Genomic DNA, 7956 nt, shown 5'->3' with positions numbered 1-7956 from the left:
ATGAAACTGTTAGTCTACCTTAATATTAGACTCAAAATGAAACTGTTAGTCTAGCTTAACATTAGACTCTAAATTAAACTGTTAGTCTACCTTAACATTAGACTCAAAATGAAACTGTTAGTCTACCTTAACATTAGACTCAAAATGAAACTGTTAGCCTAGCTTAACATTAGAGTCAAAATGAAACTGTTAGTCTACCTTAACATTAGACTCAAAATGAATCTGTTAGTCTATCTTAACATTAGACTCTAAATGAAACTGTTAGTCTAGCTTAACATTAGACTCAAAATTAAACTGTTAGTCTACCTTAACATTAGACTCAAAATGAAACTGTTAGTCTAGCTCAACATTAGACTCAATTTAAAACTGTTAGTCTACCTTAACATTAGACTCAAAATGAAACTGTTACCCTAGCTTAACATTAGACTCAAAATAAAACTTAGTCTAACTCAACATTAGACTCAATTTGAAACTGTTACCCTAGCTTAACATTAGACTCAAAATGAAACTGTTACCCTAGCTTAACATTAGACTCAAAATAAAACTTAGTCTAGCTCAACATTAGACTCAATTTGAAACTGTTAGTCTACCTTAACATTAGACTCAAAATGAAACTGTTAGTCTACCTTAACATTAGACTCAAAATTAAACTGTTAGTCTATCTTAACATTAGACTCGAAATGAAACTGTTAGCCTAGCTTAACATTAGACTCAAAATGAAACTTAGTCTAGCTCAACATTAGACTCAATTTGAAACTGTTAGTCTACCTTAACATTAGACTCAAAATGAAACTGTTAGTCTACCTTAACATTAGATTCAAAATGAAACTGTTAGTCTATCTTAACATTAGACTCGAAATGAAACTGTTAGCCTAGCTTAACATTAGACTCAAAATAAAACAGTCTAGCTCAACATTAGACTCAATTTGAAACTGTTAGTCTAACTTAACATTAGACTCAAAATGAAATTGTTAGTCTATCTTAACATTAGACTCGAAATGAAACTGTTAGCCTAGCTTAACATTAGACTCAAAATAAAACTTAGTCTAGCTCAACATTAGACTCAATTTAAAACTGTTAGTCTACCTTAACATTAGACTCAAAATGAAACTTCTAGTCTAGCTTAACATTAGACTCGAAATGAAACTGTTAGCCTAGCTTAACATTAGACTCAAAATAAAACTTAGTCTAGCTCAACATTAGACTCAATTTAAAACTGTTAGTCTACCTTAACATTAGACTCAAAATGAAACTTCTAGTCTATCTCAACATTAGACTCAATTTGAAACTGTTAGTCTAGCTTAACATTAGACTCAAAATGAAACTGTTAGCCTAGCTTAACATTAGACTCAAAATGAAACTGTTAGTCTACCTTAACATTAGACTCAAAATGAAACTGTTAGTCTGCCTTAACATTAGACTCAAAATGAAACTGTTAGTCTAACTTAACATTAGATTCAAAATTAAACTGTTAGTCTACCTTAACATTAGACTCAAAATTAAACTGTTAGTCTACCTTAACATTAGACTCAAAATGAAACTGTTAGTCTAGCTCAACATTAGACTCAAAATGAAACTGTTAGTCTAGCTCAACATTAGACTCAATTTAAAACTGTTAGTCTACCTTAACATTAGACTCAAAATTAAACTGTTAGTCTACCTTAACATTAGACTCGAAATGAAACTGTTAGTCTACCTTAACATTAGACTCAAAATGAAACTGTTAGTCTAGCTCAACATTAGACTCAATTTAAAACTGTTAGTCTACCTTAACATTAGACTCAAAATGAAACTGTTACCCTAGCTTAACATTAGACTCAAAATAAAACTTAGTCTAGCTCAACATTAGACTCAATTTAAAACTGTTAGTCTAGCTCAACATTAGACTCAAAATGAAACTGTTAGTCTACCTTAATATTAGACTCAAAATGAAACTGTTAGTCTAGCTTAACATTAGACTCTAAATTAAACTGTTAGTCTACCTTAACATTAGACTCAAAATGAAACTGTTAGTCTACCTTAACATTAGACTCAAAATGAAACTGTTAGCCTAGCTTAACATTAGAGTCAAAATGAAACTGTTAGTCTACCTTAACATTAGACTCAAAATGAATCTGTTAGTCTATCTTAACATTAGACTCTAAATGAAACTGTTAGTCTAGCTTAACATTAGACTCAAAATTAAACTGTTAGTCTACCTTAACATTAGACTCAAAATGAAACTGTTAGTCTAGCTCAACATTAGACTCAATTTAAAACTGTTAGTCTACCTTAACATTAGACTCAAAATGAAACTGTTACCCTAGCTTAACATTAGACTCAAAATAAAACTTAGTCTAACTCAACATTAGACTCAATTTGAAACTGTTACCCTAGCTTAACATTAGACTCAAAATGAAACTGTTACCCTAGCTTAACATTAGACTCAAAATAAAACTTAGTCTAGCTCAACATTAGACTCAATTTGAAACTGTTAGTCTACCTTAACATTAGACTCAAAATGAAACTGTTAGTCTACCTTAACATTAGACTCAAAATTAAACTGTTAGTCTATCTTAACATTAGACTCGAAATGAAACTGTTAGCCTAGCTTAACATTAGACTCAAAATGAAACTTAGTCTAGCTCAACATTAGACTCAATTTGAAACTGTTAGTCTACCTTAACATTAGACTCAAAATGAAACTGTTAGTCTACCTTAACATTAGATTCAAAATGAAACTGTTAGTCTATCTTAACATTAGACTCGAAATGAAACTGTTAGCCTAGCTTAACATTAGACTCAAAATAAAACAGTCTAGCTCAACATTAGACTCAATTTGAAACTGTTAGTCTAACTTAACATTAGACTCAAAATGAAATTGTTAGTCTATCTTAACATTAGACTCGAAATGAAACTGTTAGCCTAGCTTAACATTAGACTCAAAATAAAACTTAGTCTAGCTCAACATTAGACTCAATTTAAAACTGTTAGTCTACCTTAACATTAGACTCAAAATGAAACTTCTAGTCTAGCTTAACATTAGACTCGAAATGAAACTGTTAGCCTAGCTTAACATTAGACTCAAAATAAAACTTAGTCTAGCTCAACATTAGACTCAATTTAAAACTGTTAGTCTACCTTAACATTAGACTCAAAATGAAACTTCTAGTCTATCTCAACATTAGACTCAATTTGAAACTGTTAGTCTAGCTTAGCATTAGACTCAAAATGAAACTGTTAGCCTAGCTTAACATTAGACTCAAAATGAAACTGTTAGTCTAACTTAACATTAGACTCAAAATGAAACTGTTAGTCTAGCTTAACATTCGACTCAAAATGAAACTGTTAGTCTAGCTTAACATTCGACTCAAAATGAAACTGTTAGTCTATCTTAACATTAGACTCAAAATGAAACGTAGTTTAGCTTATCTTTAGACTCGAAATGAAATTGTTAGTCTAGCTTAACATTAGACTCAAAATGAAACTGTTAGTCTAGATTAACATTCAACTCAAAATGAAACTGTTAGTCTAGATTAACATTCAACTCAAAATGAAACAGTTAGTCTAGCTCAACATTAGACTCAATTTAAAACTGTTAGTCTATCTTAACATTAGACTCAAAATGAAACTGTTAGCCTAGCTTAACATTGGACTCAAAATGAAACTGTTAGCCTAGCTTAACATTGGACTCAAAATGAAACTGTTAGTCTATCTTAACATTAGAATCAAAATGAAACTGTTTGTCTAGCTCAACATTAGACTCAATTTAAAACTGTTAGTCTATCTTAACATTAGACTCAAAATGAAACTGTTAGCCTAGCTTAACATTGGACTCAAAATGAAACTGTTAGTCTATCTTAACATTAGAATCAAAATGAAACTGTTAGCCTAGCTTAACATTAGACTGAAACTTTAAGCATAGCTTTGCATTGCAGAGTAATTTCTTTGGAATTTTTCGCATGGCTTAGCAATAAATGTGAAATTACCAGAAAGGAACAATCCCAAAAGACTGGAGTAAACCAGGAACTCGTTGTCCTGTAGCAGACTATATTTCTTCTGTACTGATGCTAAAAATCTTCTGTGATCCACCTTCATCCAAGACAACCAGAAAGGACAGAAACAGTTAGTCTAGCTCAACATTAGACTCAATTTAAAACTGTTAGCCTAGCTTAACATTGGACTCAAAATGAAACTGTTAGTCTATCTTAACATTAGAATCAAAATGAAACTGTTAGCATAGCTTAACATTGGACTCAAAATGAAACTGTTAGTCTATCTTAACATTAGAATCAAAATGAAACTGTTAGCCTAGCTTAACATTAGACTGAAACTTTTAGCATAGCTTTGCATTGCAGAGTAATTTCTTTGGAATTTTTCGCATGGCTTAGCAATAAATGTGAAATTACCAGAAAGGAACAATCCCAAAAGACTGGAGTAAACCAGGAACTCGTTGTCCTGTAGCAGACTATATTTCTTCTGTACTGATGCTAAAAATCTTCTGTGATCCACCTTCATCCAAGACAACCAGAAAGGACAGAGACAAGAGTGTGTTCGATCCACCAAAAGATACTAAACAGACTGATCAATTAGCTGATTACAGTTTCTCCTGCTGAATGGAGTAGATTAAAACCCTAAACACTCAGTCTAGAACCAGGTTTTAATAAGAGATGGTGTGGTCTAAAACAAACCTGGTCCTGGAATACTGAAACTAAAAATGTTTCTAACTTTCTTCAAACTGAGGACAAATCTGTCTGATCAGAAAGATTCACTTTATCATCAAAGTCCTGCTAGCTTCACACCTGTCTGATTGCACGAAGATGTCACAGAGACATCACCTGCTTCAGCAGGTTCCTACAGTTTGGGTTAAACAAGGTTGGACGCCATTTTACCTGCTGTTGTTGCTTCTGATCGCTGCTGCAAACACACACACACCCCATACATGGTTGAGTGTGTCTGACCTCCACCCAATCATATCTGCCGCTAAGTTTATCCCAACAGCTGAAAACTCCCCCTGAGGTTTCATGACCTCCACCAAAATAAGAGCAGTCACACACTGAAACAGCTGGAAATAATAATATGTCAAATAAAAGATGATAAATAAAAACAAAACCACAAAAAACTTCCATCAATTAATATTTCATTATTTCAATGTGGTAAACAGCAGAATAATGGAAGGGTCTTCAACCACCTCCCTCCGGCCGCTCTGTGGGAATTCCTCCAGCAGTGGAAGTCAGCTGACATGTTGTGGGCGTGGCTTCCTGGCGATCTGACTCATTCTTCATCTCATGCTAAAAAATTAATTTGTTCCGAATAAAACTGGAAATGTGCAGAAATGTTAGAGCATGTAACTCTACGTGTCCAGCAGGGGGAGCATCGGCGAGAACGACGTCTCACAGCTGTTCTTCATGCCTCTGGATCATGTGTCCGGTCACGTCTGAAGCGTGTTCTGCAGACAGAACATGGAACAGCTGCAGTTCTTCAGGTTCTGCGACCATCATATTTATTCTGTTGGTTTGGTTTTATCTTGATTAAACCGGTTAAAATCTGCAGCGCCTCATATGGTGCATTACAAATAAATAGAACGTGTTTTAATGTCTGTTTTGGATGATATCAGCTCCATCTGCTTTTATTAACTAAAATTAAAATTAAATTATAAATTAGAATTAATAAATGAATTAAACGGACGAGCTGGAGATGCTAACAAGGTCTCAGAAAGAATACAGAGAGTGCAGTATTATGTGGTTCACCGAGACATGGCTGCATGAACACATCCCTGACTGTAATGTGTCTGTACCGGGCTTTAAAACGGTCCGTGCAGACCGCAGTAGACAACACAGCGGAAAGCTAAAGGCTGGTGGAGTTGCAGTGCTGGTTAACCAGCGTTGGTGTCATCCTGGACATGTTACTGTCAAGGAGAAGAGATGCACAAGGGACATGGAACTGTTAGCTGTGAGCTTCCGTCCATATTATTTACCCAGAGAGTTTACCTGTGTTATTCTGGTAGCGGTTTATATAATACCTGGTACCGCACCAGACACAGCCTGTGATGTCATCAGCTCCGTCGTTGCTCGGCTACAAACACAGCATCCAAACTCATTCATGGCGATCTCCGGAGACTTCAACAACGTCTCCCTCTCTGCAACTCTACCAACATTCCAGCAGTTTGTCAGCTGCTCCACCAGAGAAAATAAGATGTTGGACTTATTTTATGCAAATATGAATAATGGATCCAGTTGTTCTGCCCTGCCTCCTTTAGGAAGATCTGACCATAATCTGGTTCTTCTCACCTCCACCTACAAGCCCATCGTTCAGCAGCAACCAGTCATCACAAAGACTATCAAAATCTGGTCTGCTGAAGCTGAAGATGCTCTTAGAGGAGGCTTTGAGGCTACAGACTGGAACGTCCTCTGTGAACCTCATGGAGACGACATCAACGCCATGACTGAGTGTGTGACAGATTACATAAACTTCTGTGTGGACAGCATCGTCCCAACAAGAACAGTGAGGTGCTTCCCCAATAACAAACCCTGGATCACCAGTGAGCTGAAAAAGCTGCTGAACATCAAAAAGAAAGCCTTCAGGGATGGAGACAGGGAGTTATTGAGGGCAACACAAAAACAACTTAAAACACAAACTAAGAAGTGCAAGGAGGACTACAGGAAGAAGTTAGAAAGTCAGCTCCAGCAGAATAACCTGAGGGATGTGTGGTCTGGAATGAAGAAGATCACCGGCTTCAAGTTAAAGGAGGACCAGCCTGATGGAGGTCTGGACAGAGCTAAGGCTAACGCACCATGGGGACCGGTGGATCAGGACCGGAGACAGTCTGTCTTGTCCACACGTAGCAGGAGTCTCTCTAAACGAAGACATTTTTCTCCGATCGGCATGTCGTCCACACCAAAACGCAGATTCGTGCATAAAATTCTGTTCTTTAAAATCCTCAGACCGAAGTGAAGACGAGTGAATTCTCCGTCTGCATGTGGACGTACATAACCAGGTTTTGGGTTTTTAAACGCCACCGTCTGCAACAGAAAACGCCATGACGTCACATGTGCAACCTTTGTTTATGTAGCCGAGGGTCTTTTATACTTTTATATGATATAAAACAAGAACAGGAAAAAGAACTATTTAGCACCGTCAAACTGTCACCAACAACACAGCGCAGACTTCCAGTCTGGTTTTTTTTTTCAAAATAAAAGCGTGGGCATGGCGCTTACATGAACTGTTTTCCAGCAGCATGGACGTCCTCAGAACTGTGACGGCGTTACCTGTTGTCCAGACGCTTTGTGTTTTACAGGCCCAGATACCGCTCCACATAAACTACCTGAACTAAAAGGACGACATGAAGGACACGCTGTTTAGTGGAAGTGATGTCATGAGAAGGAAGGTGATTTTGATTGGATGATTAGAGACGCTAAGGTTTGATTTGCTGATGACGTGTTAACAGCGTGGTTATGGGGACGCGTGGGGATGGACTTGTTTTACTGGCCACCCTATCTGTTAAATAAAGATGGAAAAAAGCACTCCCTCCTGATGACGTGGCGTTACATCACAACATAGACTGTAAACTCCGAGCTTTCTGTAGCTAAGAGCTAACCCGGAGATAAAAGGAGCTAACAGAGGTAAGCAGGCTAAAGCTAAGTCACGTTGTTAACCGGCTAAAATCCGCGGTTGTTCTACGGTCTTCTGACTTGAAGCGGGAGATCGGGTACCTGTCAATCAAAAGGACACGCCCCTAAATATCCCGAACTTCGAGATTAAATTACTTTTAAACGGGCGAGTTAGAAAAAATTCACTCCCCCCACAGTTGTCATGAAGGTAAACCTGACCTATTAAACCTAAAATGGATTTTTAACCCAGGCTGTAAGCGTGTTTATTCCTGCTGTAAGCGTGTTTATGCCTGCTGTAAACGTGTTTATGCCTGCTGTAAACGTGTTTATGCCTGCTGTAAACGTGTTTATTCCTGCTGTAAACGTG

This window comes from Telmatherina bonti, assembly GCF_933228915.1.
Source record: "Telmatherina bonti genome assembly, chromosome: 7".
Lineage (NCBI taxonomy): Eukaryota > Metazoa > Chordata > Actinopteri > Atheriniformes > Telmatherinidae > Telmatherina > Telmatherina bonti.
The sequence above is the reverse complement of the archived record's forward strand: the minus strand, read 5'-3'. Positions refer to the sequence as shown.